We start from the raw sequence: 16,374 nt of genomic DNA on the forward strand, positions 1-16,374 counted from the left end.
TTCCTTCTGAATAACAATTGCAAAAAACATGCACATGAAAATGTGAAAATGATACAGGCCTGAAAAAAAGGGATGTTCACCTATGAGAGCAGACCTTTCTGACTTATCATATTAAGTGTAATAAAGAAATGTCATCAGATAATGCATCTGATCTCATCTCCATTCCTTGTATGAACAAATAAAGTGTTTTAAATATAAATAAATGTAAATCTGTAGAAACAGTTTATTTCAGACAAATGCTATAACAATGTCAGTAGAAAAGGAACATGTGTAAGATCCCTTACATTCACTATACAATATCCATTGTAAAGCAATCGCCAGACAGGACATTGTCAAACTCCTGACGAAACTCTGGGTATGAGCTGTAGGTGCATGGTAACTCAAGAACTGCTCCACATGTGTGTGCTACAGGCCTGCGACTTAAACCACACAATCTATTAAAAGTTACTTCAATTGTGCCTGTGCACAGCACAGTGGACCCTGTGCAGAAGCGTAAGAAGATCTCCAGTTTTCTTTGGTCGATGCTTCTCACATACTGTAGCAGGTGGTTAAGAGCTGTCTGCTCTTGTGGATTTGGGATTTCAGTTGATGGCTTTATCATCTGTGTCACTTTCTTGTTAGTTGGCCGCTTAGATTCGTAAAGCTCCATTATGTTTTCTCTGGTTATGAGTGTTGGCACAGCATTGTGAATACTGGAGTGGAAACAGTCAATTATGAACTTCGGCTCTTGAAGAAGAGCTTTGTGTGCCATTGTTAAAATGGCAGCCCGTACGTTGTCTTTAGAGGGCAAGCAGTGTGAGCCCATTCTTGAGAAGATGTCGAGTAAGTCCTCCTCAACAGTTTCATCAATGTTGCCCTGTAGTGCTTTTTCAAGTGATGCACGCTCATTCCCTGATAGAAATCTGGCAAATGACATCATCAAGAGTTCTTCATCCACTGAACTAAGTCCTTGACAACAGGCAAGAACAAAAGCTGGTGACAGTCTGATTGGTATGATTTTGTGGTCCAGGTATCCTTTCAACCACACTCTTCCAAGAGCTTGCCATGCCTTCTCAGAATAATCTGGTCGTAGTCTGGGTACTCGTTCATCTTCTCCCTCGCACTGTTCCAAGAAATGTTCCCAGAACGCGGAGTATACCTCTCTTGACACACCATCACTGTCCACAGCTTTCTCATTTGTAAACTCCATTTTAAGATTAGCATTCAGTACTTTTGGGTCCATGAAGATATTAAGGACATCATCAACTATGTTTACTCGTCTTAATTTCACAAGGAGGAGTTCTTTTTCAAATGGGTCTGGTGATGCTGGAAGACTGCTTGATGGTCCGTCATTCAGTGTAGAGTGCTGCAAGATTTTTTAAAAATGGAATTAGGTGTGATTATTAATAGATTATTCAACCGGTGAACAGAAAATTAATCAACAACTTTGACAATCAATATATCAATTAGCATGCAAAAATGAATTATGCTGTGGTTCTAGATTTGCTGCTTTTCTATTTATCTTTTGGTTTTGGAATGTTTGGATGAAAAAGTAATGAATAGTGAAAACTCTTGAAATTAATCAATGATGGCAGTAATATTTTTTGCAGCACTGTTAGAAAATAACTTAGTTCTACACTATACCTGCATACTGTTGAAGTCATGTGGATTCCAGGGAAGGGTGGAGTCTTGATTATCACCATCATCATCACAAACAGGTCCAAAGTCAACTTCAAAGTCCTCAAGAGATGCTTGGATGGCAAGGGCAAGAGGGTAATCCGACTTGTCACTTAACAACTGGTCTGCATCTTGATTTGACACAGGCATTAAACTGTCGTCTTCAGATCCATGCCTGCTTGTTGACTGCCGAGTATGATTGCCAACATCATCGGAAGATGGTGGATACAGGACCTCTGAGTCACTCATCTCAGGAGTTGCTGGTCCTGATTGGCTGATTGGTTCTCCTCTCTGTTTATAATTAAAGGAACTTAGGGCAGGATTTGTGAAAAAATAAACATTCACTTTAAGTCTTTTAATGCTAATGAGTGATGAAGCGTTCAAAACCAAAAAGAATGAGACCACACACATATCTCCCCATTGCCTTGAACAGGCTGTGTGCTGCATGATGTACTGCAATTCGTGGTCCGAATTTCCCGCGCAGTCCGGCGGATGTGACGTCAAATGACGCTGAATGCGCGTACTCGACGGCTTGGAAACCGGAAAAAGACAAGCGCGGTGGATTCAAGTACTGTATGTGTAGTAATGGACTCTGCTTCGGCCGGAAAATGACCCACCACCACACAAAGTCCACTAAAAAGTAATACCAAGAAGAAAACGAAGGTTTTATCAGCGGCAAGTCGTGAGTCCAAACGAAGTTATGACCAAAGCCGGGCTGGCACCTGTATTGACGAGACGTACTCACACCGTGTAGTTCAACATCGAAGTTTACTTGCAACTGCACTTCCTTGTTACATACACTTCAGTAAGCAACTGGTGCCAACTAGTGGTAGCGTTGATCATTACATCTCAATACATCTCCCTTTTTTTCAAGTAAAGTATTCTTGTACCACTTAAACTTAAATCAGTTTTTCAGTAAATGAATCAATTCTTGTTAACGTGCTTTCACAGCTTAACTGAAATATTTTCCAGAATTAAATTCCTTTAAATTCAAATTCACATTTTACTAGCATTTACCACTTTATCTTAACACAGTTTCCTCTTTGGCACTTTAACTGTTCAGAACTTAACACTTAACAACTTTTCCTCTCATCATTTCCATTTTTTTTTTAATTTTTTTTTATATCTCTTCAATCAGTCTCTTTGGTTTCACAATCAGTCTTTTTGGTCTTTGACCCTGTGTGACATCAGTTGGTGTGTCTTTGTCTGTCTCAGAACAGGATTGGTCTGAGATGACTGGCATGTCAGTTGTGTCATTGTCCATGAGTTCTTTCTGAGGCACTTTGAGCAGATGCCTTCTGTTCCGCCTCAGTGGTGTCCCATACTCCGTGATGACTTCATATGATCTAGGTGTTGTCTCCTTGACCACCTTAGCTAGTGGTCCCCACTGTCCATCACATCTCACCCTCACAATGTCCTCCTGTGAGAGTGGGCCTAGAGCCTTGGTTGCTCTGTCGTACAGTCCTATCTGTCTCATGTTTGGACGTGTTGTCACATACTTTTCCTTCCTGTATGTGGCTGCTGGAAGCCTGGTCCTGAGCTTTCTACTCATGAGCATTTCTGCTGGCGAAAGTCCATTCTCCAGTGGTGATGCTCTGTAGTTCAGGATAGCAAGGTACGGATCCTCCTCTGCATTTTCTGCAGCTTTTTTCAGAATACGTTTCACTATTTGTACTCCCTTCTCCGCTAATCCATTGGATTGCGGGTAGTGAGGACTCAAAGTCACATGTTCAAAACCGTACTTTTCTGCAAAGTTTTTAAAACATTGGCTCGAGAATTGTGGTCCATTGTCACTTATCACAGTCACAGGGATCCCATGACGTGCAAAGATCGCTTTTGTGTGCGTCACAACTCTCTCAGCAGTCGTATCACTCAAACACGTGAATTCTGGGTAGTTGGAATGATAATCTATAACTAACAGGTAGTCCTTGCCTTTAAGATGAAAAAGATCCATCCCAACCTTTCTCCACGGTTCCCTTGGCTTGTCATGTGGCCTCATCGGTTCCTTGGCCTGCTGATATCTGTGGCGCTGGCAAGTGTCACAGCGCTGGATGTAGGTCTCAATATCTCTGTTCATGTACGGCCAGTACAATACTTCTCGTGCACGTCTCTTGCATTTTTCTATTCCTAGATGTCCTTCGTGCACTAATCTGACCATTTGCTGTCTTATTGAGTTAGGAATAACAATCCTGGTGCCTTTTAGAAGAACACCATCTAACACTGACAGTTCTCCTTTAAAGTGTTGGTATGGCTTAGACAGTTTAACCTGGCCTGGTAGGTTTATCTGTTCCATGACTCGTTTCAATGTTTCATCCTTTTGTGTTTGTTTGGCTATCTCTGACCATTTTAAGTCTGACACTGGCATGTGTGCTCTGACACAGTCTATATGGATTTGCACGATTTCTTCAGTTGTGCTCTTTAAATCCTGCAGGCTGGCCCTGCTCAACGTATCTGCCACCACTAGGTGTTTTCCTGGCTTAAACTCAAAGTCCACGTCATATTTCTGAAGTCTTAGCATTAGGCGTTGAATGCGTGGTGGTGCATCACCCAGTGGCTTCTGTGAAATTGCTATTAGCGGCTTATGGTCAGTTTCTAGTGTTACTGTTCTTCCATAAACATATTCATGAAACTTTTCACAGCCATAAACAGCCCCTAATGTCTCTTTCTCAATTTGTGCGTAATTTCTTTCTGCACTGGTCATAGTGCGAGATGCGTACGCGACAGGATACCATTCTGTGTCATGCTTTTGAAGAAGCACAGCTCCTAGGCCGGCTTTGGATGCAGCAGTTGACACCTTTAACGGTTTGTCCTGATCGTAGAATGTTAAGACGGGCTCTCTGATCAGACTATTCTTTAGCCACTCCCATTCTTTTGCATGCTCTGGCATCCACTGCCACATTGTTTTATTCTCTAGCAAGCTTCTCAGTGCTTTAGTGTTAGCTGAAAGGTTCGGGACAAATTTTCCCAAGTAGTTAACTAAGCCTAAAGCTCTCTGTAGGTCATTTTTGTCCTGTTGTACAGGCATTTCCGCAATCGCCCTGACCTTCTCTGGATCTGGTTGGACCCCTGCCTCTGAAAGTTTCTCTCCCAGGTAGGTTATTTCTCTAACCCCGAATTGGCATTTGCTTTTGTTTAGTTTTAGTCCTGACTTTTGCGCCTTAGTGAGAACTATGCGCAGCCTCGCATCATGCTCCTCTTTTGTTTTGCCCCAGACTACGACATCATCAATAAAAACACCCACCCCTTCTATTCCATCAAAGAGCTGCTGTACTGTCCTATGAAATACCTCAGGGGCGGAGCTTATTCCAAATGGAAGTCTCAAGAAGCAATGTCGACCAAAAGGAGTGTTAAATGTGCACAACCTAGAACTTTCCTCTTCAAGCACAATCTGGTAAAACCCAGATGAAGCGTCTAGTTTAGAGAAGTAGCATGCTCCACTCATTGCGCTAGTTATGTCTGATTTAGTTGGAAGCCTGTAGTGTTCACGCTGGATTGCCTTATTTAAATCTTTGGGATCTATGCACAATCTCAGATCTCCATTAGGTTTCTCAACAATGACTAGGGAGTTAACCCATTCGGTGGGCTCTTCAATTTTCCTGATGACCCCTTCAGTTATCAAAGAGTCTAGCTTTTCCCTGAGTCTCTTCTTAAGTGCGACAGGTACTTTTCGTGCTGGGTGTATGACTGGTTCTGCATTATCTTTCAACCTGATTTTGTGTTTGCCTGGCAGACGTCCTATACCTTTAAACACATCTGCGTATTCTTTCACCCAGTCAGCATGTGTAGCTCTTGTTGCAGTAGTCGCTGTTTTCTTAGTTTGTTTGTTTTCTGTCATTTTGTCAGCATCAATGACATTTATTCTCTTTATTAGCCCTAGCTGCTCACAGGTTTTTAAACCTAGAATAGCTTGTCTATTCCCCTCAACAAGCACGAATAGAGCATTCACTTTCTTATCATTTCTAGTCAGACTAACTCTACACACCCCTTTAGTGGGTATAGGAGTGTCATCATATGTCCTTAGATTTATCTTTTTGTCTCTCACCTTGGGCTTGTTTTTCAGTCTTTTATAGTCTGTTATTGGCAGTATGTTCACCTGCGCCCCCGTGTCCAGTTTCAGTGGGATGTCGGTGCCATTCACATCCAGGTGAGCTATCCACTCATCCTTTGAAGCCGTCGGTGCCTCCTCTATTGCACCCACAAAGAACGCCATCTCCTCATCGTCCTCGGTGTCGCTCTGCTTTTCCACGAGCTGCACTTTCTTCTTGGTGAAACAGCATTTGGCGAAGTGATTTCTTCCACCGCATTTCCTGCAGTCCTTCCCGAATGCTGGACACTGTTTCGGCGCGTGTCTCAGCCCGCACCTCTCGCAGTTCCCCCTGTCCTGCTGCGGCTGTTGCCTCGGCTCTCTTTTCCTTGCCGACGTCCTCGGTCTCCCACGCTGGACCGCGTCCACTTCCGCAGCTTCACCCTCGTTGTTGAATGTCTTTATCTGCGCCTTTGCGCTATCTGAAGCTTGGCATATTTTAATAGCTTTTTCAAGCGTGAGATCTGTCTCTTTCAATAAGTGCATTCTCACTTTATTGTCCAGTACACCGATAACTATCTGGTCACGTATCATTGAATCACATAACGTGCCGAAGTTGCATGACTGACTTTTCAGCCGTAGGTCTGTGACATACTTTTCTATCGCCTCGGACTCTTTCTGAACACGGTTTCTGAAAACATATCTCTCATATGTCTCATTCTTTCTCGGCGTGCAGTACTCCTCGAACTTTGCCATGACCACATCGAACTTATCTTTTTGGTCGTCTGTGAAGACAAACGTGTTGTACACGTCCAGTGCGCTGCGGCCTGCTACTGTTAGCAACAGTGCTATCTTCCGCTTGTCGTCGCCTTCCGGTCCGATGGCAAGCACATATAGTTCAAAACTTTGTTTGAATACTTTCCAGTTTTCGTTGACGTTTCCTGTCAACTTCAACTCCTCTGGTTGACGTATAAAGTTCATTTTCCAGTTGAGATATTTCTCCTGGTACCATGTATTGACGAGACGTACTCACACCGTGTAGTTCAACATCGAAGTTTACTTGCAACTGCACTTCCTTGTTACATACACTTCAGTAAGCAACTGGTGCCAACTAGTGGTAGCTTTGATCATTACATCTCAATACAGCACCCGGATAAACATTGGATATGCGTTCGACTCATGGAGGCTGCTTCAATTTGAACTCGGACTGAAAACAGATGCTGACATGGCTAGTAACCAGGTAAGAATACATTACAGGTCATGTTTACGGCTTGATTTGAAAATCTTATGAGATCACAGAGGACTCGGAATGAGCTAAAGTCCAAAGTAGCGTTAGCTGCTAACATGTAACTTAGTCCAACGCTGTGTAACACTTAAGCATTATTACACGAGAGGGTGTGCTTTACCGTCATTATTGTCACGACAGTGATGCGGTCAGGAACGAGGCGCTTGCGTCAAGTTCCGTTAGCATCACTGAAGTGACAATAATGACAGTAAAGCACACCCTCTCGTGTAATAATGCGATTATACAACGACCAACAATAAAAATAAAATATATTAGAAAATGATGTGGAACAATACGCTCTCAAAGTATAAGTGTTTTGCTAGTGTTTGTCCCCGTTTCAATGGAAATACATGACGTCTGGCGTTAACTAGTCCCTGTCAGCTGACAGCCAACGTCTGCAGCTGTCTCGAAAGCATAACCTGAAGCTTATGCTTTCGAGACATCGCAATTTCCCAAAACTGAATAAATACCACACAAAGCAACACACAACTGCTTTGCTAGCTCAATCATGTTGTAACTAAGATATCCACTGGTAAAAATATTTTTTTCATGGACTGATATAGTTATTACGTCTGCTGACTTTACAGTCATTTTAAGCTAGTAGCCTAACGTTACGGTAGCAGTTGCCATGTCAACGACTCATCAGCACAGCTGATCTTTATCTACAATGATTAACGGTTATACTGCTTTCATTAATCAGCAATTTGATAGTTTATATGATCAATTTTTAGGCGACATTTACTACATCGTCTCTTACATCTCAGTATTTATTACTTCTGCTTATTCTGCATATAGGCTACAATAGCTATATTAATCTTAATGTTCTTCTACTGTACTGATATACCAGGTGAAAATTAGCCAGGTAACATCCAGACTGTTAAACCACACAACACTTTTATTTTCTACTTTATTATGTAGCTACACACATCTCATTCCTGTATGCAACTTCACTATTTTATGTTATCTCATTTTTACACACCACGTAGTATCCAGTAACTCATCAAGGAGTTATTTGTAGAAATTGAACTGCAGACTGCCATTAAAAGAACAGTTGGTGAAACAGTTATCCATAAAGTCCATACTGGATCTCAGCCGTTTTGCAGGTGATGCTGTAGAGGTGTTTGAGGGGCTGGTCTCCGCTGGCGTGACGTTTCCACGGCTGGTGCACAGCATATTGCTCCACAGTTTTCTATTATCCAGAGAAGGTGCCCAGTAGCTGTGCAATGAACTCTCGGACTTGTGTCCGCTAACGGCCATTATTTCTCTCGTTTCCAGTCCGCACTCGGCCAGTTTCTGGATGGTAGTGCTCCTGATGCTGTGGTTTGTGTAAATCACTGATGTGCCTGCATCTTTAGAGATGCGCGATAGCATGGAGCCTAGGTAATTTACACCCATCGGTTCCAAAGAGTACCACACCTCCCCTAACTTTTCTCCTCTTTTTGGATGGAGGTAAAAAGCTTTAGCCTCTTTTGGGATTTTAGACAGGTACTTTTCAAATGATGAAACTGGGCACAATTCACTCCCTGGATCTTCAAACATAAACCCCCGTCTACTTTGACGATCCCTGTCATGATGTTCTTTGTGGTTTTTTGTATCCTCATTGAATGTGAGCGTCACATATTTGTTGCCTTAAGACAGAAATAAAACAGTAATCAGACACATTTAACCACGTTTCTTCTTAACAGTGTTATTATATCACTGTGCCATTAATGGCACTTTGCAAGTCCTTTAGGCTATTTGATTAACCCACCTGTTGAATCCCGTTTTATTGCGAAAGACTGTGGTGTAAGTTTTCGCAGACCCTCTTTTCCTCTCCTCCCAAAATGTAGCTGGATGTCGAACCAGACTTTGTTCACCAAGCCCCGTGGTGTGTTTGGGTTCATTGCCTCCGAGTTCCTCAATATTATCAAGTCCTCTTCGGTGATGGCGGGATGATGTTGAGTTTTGTCGTGGCCTGCTTTCCTGAGAGACTTTATGAGCCCACTAAACACATTGTTTGACATAGTGAACTCACTGTCTTTCATGATAGACCATGCGCGACTAAGAGGAGGGTCGTTAAAAAAACGGTTAATGCCAGCTCTCAACCCGACGAAGCTACTAATGGAGTAATACTGACCCTGGTTATTTCTAACCGAACCATAAAAGTCACGGAGAATCTTGGTGAGATCTTCTTTTGTTACAGTTGCAAAATCCACAGCTTGTTTCCTGCTTTTTAAATAGTCCTTGAAACATTTGACAGCCCAAGATGTTGATCGGTATGTACTCTCTTCATTCCTCGACTTCTCTAACTGATTGAGCTCTTCACCCGACAAAGTAGCAAATCTCTCGTTTCTTGGTGTTATGTTCTCCTTTTCATCTTCTTCCAGCCATTCCTCAAAACTAAGTCCGCCATAAAGATCAAAATTAACAGCAAACCGATCCATTTTCTGTCAGGTCAATACAGCCGTTTTAGCTCTACCGTTAGATAGGTAGGCTACCTGTGTTGCTTGGTAACTGCTCCTGCGTAATTACTAATAAGGCGGAGTGATATTTACAGTGATGAGGCATTTTTCATTTGAGCACGGCTAGCTGTGCTTTAACGCTCATTTGAGCACATTCTAAAATGTCTGATTGACCAATCAGATTGCTCGGTCGGATCTACGTGTTGTATAATGAATAATTACAGACTGCGCATTGTCCACGGTCCTTTAGTCTGAAACCGAATAGTTATAAATATGTCCCTTTATATATGGGACCGAAAGCCCAACTGTTATCCGGGAGGTGACGTTAGCAGCTGGCTGTAGCAACAGGCTAACGATTTGTTCGTGTCTGTGTAGTCATATTAGCCGCTAGCTACACACAGCGAGCCGGCTCCCCGGCTGCTTCGTGAGTGTAGGGGATAAAGCTATATCATACACACAGCACCGGCTCCCGTCTCGTTCCCGTCCCTGGGAAATACAGTATTTAGGGGGTACAGTAACGGTATTTACAGGCTGCGTGTTAGGGGCTATTGTGTTGACGTGTTGATGATACTGTTGTGATGTAGCTGAATAAAAGGCATTTAGAGCTAACCGTGAAGTGCACAATCGCATAAACAAGCTCAGAGAGAGAGCTTTTAGCATTTATTTTTTTTTGACTTGTGTTGTACCTTCCACACAAGATTGCTCCAGACATTATACATTGCGTTGTATGTAAAGCAGAATAAATTGTTTGTAAAAGTGAAGCGCACAATATTACCGAACGACTGAGACGCGTATTTTCATATTATTATTGTTGCAGGCAAACATTGTATGGCCATAGTTGTTCTGGCCAAAGAGAAAAGACACCAAGGTAGCAAAGTCACAGCCAGCTTGCTGACTCAGACTGTAACTTTTTAAAATATTGCTGTTTTCCAGCTACCAGAAGAAGCAAACTCCTGAAGCAGCTACTCAGGGAAGTAAGGAGATGAGAACATCAACACCCAGCAAGCGGGCAGGTGCTAAAATCTCTCAACGATTATCACCAATCGAACCAGTGTCTGAGGGGTTGGTATGTTTTCAGGAATTTCAATCTTTTCAGAATATAGACAAAACATTGAAACATATTATAATATAAAATAACATGAATTGCTGACATGTATTTAGCCACACTTCCCAACTACACACACACCACTGATTACACTGGTGACATTATCTTGACAGGGAAGATATTCTAATGGCTGGAGTTGGAGCATTGGTATGTGTTCTAACGCTACTGTTCTCTTCTCTCCATAAAGGCCTCAGCTACATGATCCAGAGATGTGAGCAAGAGAAGAGAGAAGACAAGACCGTCTTGTTTACCAGACATTTATTTTATTATAAACATATAAAAAATAAATACAAAATAAAACTATGTACATACTGCAAATTTGAAAAATACTTTGTTTTTCTGTAAACTTTGAAAATAAATATAAAAATATAGAATGTACATAAATGGTTTTTATTTTTGGATGAAATCTTTGGCTGAAAAATGTTATTTTTTGAGGTATTGTAGAAATTGTCAGTCCGGCACCCTAAATGGAGCTTCCTGGTAACCTGTGTAATTCGCAAAAGGGTCAGGCTCCAGATGGGCACTCCTGCTCAGACACTGGTCCGGAGCCTGCCGACAGCACAAGTTCTCCATTTGGGTTGGCATGCGTCGGCAGTTCAGGCAGGTGCACCAAGCAGGCTGCCCTCTATCTGGAACATGTGTGCCACTCCTTCCAGAGTCAATTCCAAATCCTGAAACAAAAACATTGAGAACAATAATAATAAGAATAACTTTAGTAATCCTCAAAGGGATGTTATGATTTTATTTGATGTTATTTTTATTCTGATTCAACTTAGTATAATACCAGTTATGACATATTGACATTTCTGTTTTTCTTGTATTTACTTTGTTTTCATCAGTGCTATTCATACCATATTGTCTTATAATGGAAATGGTTTCACAAATTATTTCAGTGACACTGGCACATAACACTTGGCTTGAGACATTGAATCATACTACTGCTGTTACATGATAATGACTGTACACTTATGTCAGCTTGTTAGCAAGCTTTATCCAATGTTATAAATATTAGCTATGTTGGTAATTACCACAGTCAGAAATTAGCTGCAGCCACAAAGCCAAATGCTCTTCAAATACCATAACGTTGGTGGCAGGCACATTAGCTTCACTCACCAGTCACAAAACAATGGTTATCGCTAGCTCGTTATTCACCGTGGCTGGTGAAGTTTGAACTTTAGTAACCATTTGGCCAGTGTAAGGTAAACGTACTTTACATTACAACTGTCATTTTGCTGAATGAATGCGCTAATGTTGTCAAAGAAACATCCTAAAGTTACACTAAAATAAACACTTGTTTACTTACTTCGTCGCTTGACATGATGCTGTTCGCAGATGTATGCTACCAACGTAGTTCCGCGGAGGCATGTGCGGAGGTCTTGTAGTAAACAGTCACGTGAACAGCGAGTAAATAAATAACCGTGTCACAGCATCAGCTGCACTGAAGAGTTCATGCGCGCTCCCGCGCCGGCTTGGCGGATGGCTGCAGTTACCCTAACGGCCGTCGTGTCACTGTTGAGTCTTATTTCTTGATCCTGCCCTAAGTTCCTTTAAGTTTTTTGGTTAATTTGGCGGCTTTTATGATTTAAGCAATTTTGCAGTTTGCATTTGTTTTGTTATGTTTTGTTATGTAAAATATGTGTTGTATCTTGATAATCTCAGTTAATCAATAAAAAAATTTGATCACAAAAAAAAGTGTGTGCAGCAAAGGAGGTTTTCATTTGAACAAATGGATCAGTAATCATCGCTCCATTCTTGCCATGATCCCTGAGGAAGAAAAAGCTAAAGAGGTCAAGACTCTAAATCTCGACAGAGATAAACTTCCCATGGAACGGGCCCTCGGAACTCAGTGGGATGTCGAAAGTGATGCCTTCACCTTCAGCACAGTGCTGAAACCGCAGCCAACAACAAGACGTGGCATCCTGTCAGTTGTGAGTTCAGTCTATGACCCTCTAGGGTTCTTGGCACCGGTCGTGCTAACTGCCAAGCAGATCCTTCAGGAGTTATGTAAAGCCAAGCTGGGGTGGGATGACAAAATTCCACAAGAACATGCCAACAGGTGGCTAAGATGGTTAAGACAACTGACGCTGTTGGATGAATTCTCCGTGAGCAGATGTATCACGCCCCAAGGCTTTGGTGAGATCTCATCCACACAGCTGCACCACTTTTGTGACGGAAGTGAAGTCGGCCTAGGTACAGTATCATACCTCAGGCTCACTAACTGCAAAGATGAAGTGCACATTGTTTTCATCATGGGCAAGGCAAAAGTAGCACCCCTCAAGCAGACCACCATCCCCAGAATGGAGCTTGCAGCGGCAGTCTTGGCGGTGCGTATGGACCGCATGCTGAAAACAGAGCTGCAAATTCCATTGGAGGAGTACTGGACCGACAGCACATCCGTTTTAAAGTACATTGCAAGCACAACAGCAAGGTTCAAAACCTTTGTGGCGAACAGAGTTGCTATCATACGGACACTGTCCAAAGTCCCTCAATGGAACTACGTCAGCTCCAAGCTAAATCCTGCAGACGTAGCGTCACGTGGGATACGGACAGACGCCTTTCTTCAGTCCAAAACGTGGATCCATGGCCCTGAGTTTCTAAAAGCACATCCATGCAAATGGCCAGGGCACGATGAAGATCCAGGAGTGATCTCTGTAGAGGATCCAGAAGTAAGGAATGTGGTACCGGTCTATGCGGCAGTGCTACAGCCCAGTGACTCTCCCACTGCTATCCTCCTAAGTTACTTCTCCAGCTGGATTGACTTAAAAAGAGCAGTGGGATGGATCCTCAAATATAAAGAGCTGCTTAAACAACTGCGTCAGGAACGAGCCAAGGCGATTGCCATGCACCAAGGCTCCAGCAAGCACGATGACACAGTAGCCAAGCACATGCAGCAGTTCAAAGCCAGCCTTAAGACACAAAGGCTCGCTGTTGAAGACATGGCTGAAGCAGAAAATGCCATTATATGCTTTGTGCAAAAACAAAGCTTCCCAGAGGAACTGGCTTCATTGGTAAAAGGCACAGTCAAGAAGACAAGTTCTTTGGTCCAGCTTGACCCAGTTATAGTAGATGGTGTCTTGAGAGTTGGTGGGAGGCTGAGCAGAACAGCTCTTCCAGAAGAAACAAAGCACCCAGCCATACTGCCCAAATCCAGCCATGTTTCTAAGATCATTCTTCGTCACACACATGAAATGGTCGGCCACAGTTGGAGGAATCACATGCTTTCCACTCTCCGTCGTAAATTTTGGATACTCCACGCCAATGCAGCAGCCAGAGCAGTCATAAGGGAATGCTTAGCCTGCAAGCTTTGATGCCAAAGTGCTGGAAACCAAAAAATGGCAGACCTTCCTGTTGACCGCGTCTCGCCAGAGCTCCCTCCGTTTACACACGTCGGAGTGGACTACTTTGGGCCCATTGATGTTAAACGCGGCAGAAGTACAGTAAAAAGATACGGGGTAATATTTACCTGTCTGGCATCGCGTGCAGTCCACCTGGAGGTAGCACACAGTCTCGACACAGACGCATGTATAAATGCTCTCAGGAGATTTATATGTCGAAGAGGACAAGTGAAGGAGATAAGGTCGGACAATGGAACTAACTTTGTGAGCTCTAATCGAGAACTGAAAGAGGCCCTTCGGGAGCTCAACCAAGGGAAGATCCAGAAAGCTCTTTTGCAAGAGGAAATAAAGTGGACCTTTAATCCTCCCCACGGAGCGCACCATGGAGGTGTCTGGGAGCGCCTCATACAACAGGTCAAGAGAGCGCTCTATTCAGTGCTTAAACAGCAAACTCTTAATGATGAGACCCTTCAAACGGCTATGTGTGAGGCAGAGGCTATACTAAACGATCGTCCCATTACCCCATCCAGTGACGATCCCAACGACATCGAAGCACTAACGCCCAATCACATCCTCCAGCTCAAAGGTAAACCAATAATGCCACGCGGTTTGTTCAGGAAGGAGGACTCATACACTCGTAAAAGATGGAGGCAGGTGCAATACATCACAGACATGTTCTGGAAAAGGTGGGTCAAGGAATACCTCACAATGATGCAGAAGTGCCAAAAGTGGCACAAACCACGGAGGAACTTTACAGCTGGGGACCTCGTTCTTGTAGTGGAGGATGCATCACCCAGGAACTCCTGGCTCATGGGGCGCATCACAGAGACAATGGCCGACTCTAAAGGACATGTTCGCCGTGTTCGACTCAAGACATGAACATCCGTCTTGGAGCGGCCCGTCACCCGGCTGTGTCTGCTGTTGGAGGCAGAGTAAAGTCCCCATGTTCTGGAGCCTGCCCCGGCTCTACACTTACCCTGATACGGCCTTGCACACACCTGCACCCACATGCACACACAAGACATTGCGACGCTGCATCGTGGCAGCGTGAAGAAACCTTTTTTCACATAAGAGACATTTGACCTTTTTGAATGAACTGTTCATGCAAGTAAGCTTTTAGGCTTCCCCTTTTTTTGTCTCATGGACAAGTACGTTTTGCTCAACTGGATTTTGAATAACCAACAAGGGTCTATGGAATGTAAAAAAAAAAAAGGAAATAAAATAAAAATTGTTTTGTTAGTGTTATAACGGCTTCTTAAAGATAATTGATAATTGGTAATAGAGTATTACAATTAGGGGCCGGAATGTCGCAGCCGTTTTAATGAGGCTATTGATTTTCTGTTCACATATGTCTGACATGTTTATTGTTTATGGAAATAGGAATGTTTTAAATGAAAGCTACATTTTGAATTAGTTTAGCATATAAATACTGTTTATGCCTAGGCTGATTTGTTTTGTGATTACCTGTAGAGGTCTGTGGGCGGGTCTTACGCACCGCTCAGGTACTTAGGACAGGTGTGTGTATTGTCTTGATGAGAAAAACGAAGTGTCATGGGAAAGAGGCTGCGGTGTAAAAAAGTCTTTCGACCGCTTATTTTAGTTCACTCGTAGCTTTCAGTGATTTATTCGTTTGCCAGCATATTTTCCTTTATTTAGATGAAAGTTGTGTTCTTTTTTGAGCTGTAAAAATAAATATAATCATTTTTTGAAATCGCGAGTGCTTTGAATTGTTTGGAAGCGAGTCGAGCTGATCCTCGCCTTATACCCACGGCTGAACGAAGAACAGCCGAGACACACCCAGTTAGAAGCAAACAATGAGGAGCTTGAACGAAGAGTGAGTGTGACACAACCACCCAATAACCTGACCTCTGAACAGCAGCGGCTGCTGCAAAATGCGATGGATGGAGCAGCAGACCTAAAGGAAAGGTATATGGTGTGTACAAGAGAAATTCAAAACGTTGTTCTAATAACATAATACAACCACACAAACCAACAAAGGCAATCAGTTACCCAACATTTTTGTAGGTAACCTCATTCATACCATCATTATCTATGATTGTTGCATTCCTAATGTTGTGAACTAAACCTTTCCAAATCCCAATGAGTCTCTTGTGGCCTGGAAAAGCATCTCGTGCAGTTTGTCCTCCTCTGTGATACCTCTCGGGAGGTAAAGGCACATTGCACAGGTAGATGCGTAGGGCAAACGACGCTGGCCTGCTTCCTGTTCATAGAAGTCGATGCAGGGCTTCCTGGGAAAGCCGAGGGCAGGGACTTCATCTGCTCCAGTGACAAAAATCAGAAGATCTTCAAATCTCAGTTCTGTCACTTTGTCTGCGAACAACGAAGTAAATATAAGTTAACATTTGCATTAATTTCTAAAATCAAATCTCTAACTTGTACACTTTAACATGTGAAGCATGCAAATTTAACAGATGACATCAACATTTCTATGTTATGTCAATCATCAAACGATTAGTCAATATGTTGTTGCAGCTCTAACAATTAAAGAGGTGTCCTCCTCTGCCTCA

At 42.9% G+C, this 16,374-nt stretch overlaps 1 long non-coding RNA gene across 1 annotated transcript; it reads right to left on the reverse strand.

The window, feature by feature from the left end:
• Positions 1 to 799: 799 nt before the first annotated feature.
• LOC311026107 lies at positions 800 to 1,928 on the reverse strand. The gene is made up of 3 exons (XR_014598446.1): positions 1,886 to 1,928; positions 1,624 to 1,834; positions 800 to 1,345 (listed from the first exon to the last, which is right to left on the reverse strand). It is a non-coding gene; the product is annotated as an uncharacterized lncRNA (long non-coding RNA).
• Between the last annotated feature and the right edge of the window lie 14,446 nt (positions 1,929 to 16,374).

Source organism: Eutrigla gurnardus, assembly GCF_963514095.1.
Source record: "Eutrigla gurnardus genome assembly, chromosome: 15".
Taxonomy (NCBI): Eukaryota; Metazoa; Chordata; class Actinopteri; order Perciformes; family Triglidae; genus Eutrigla; species Eutrigla gurnardus.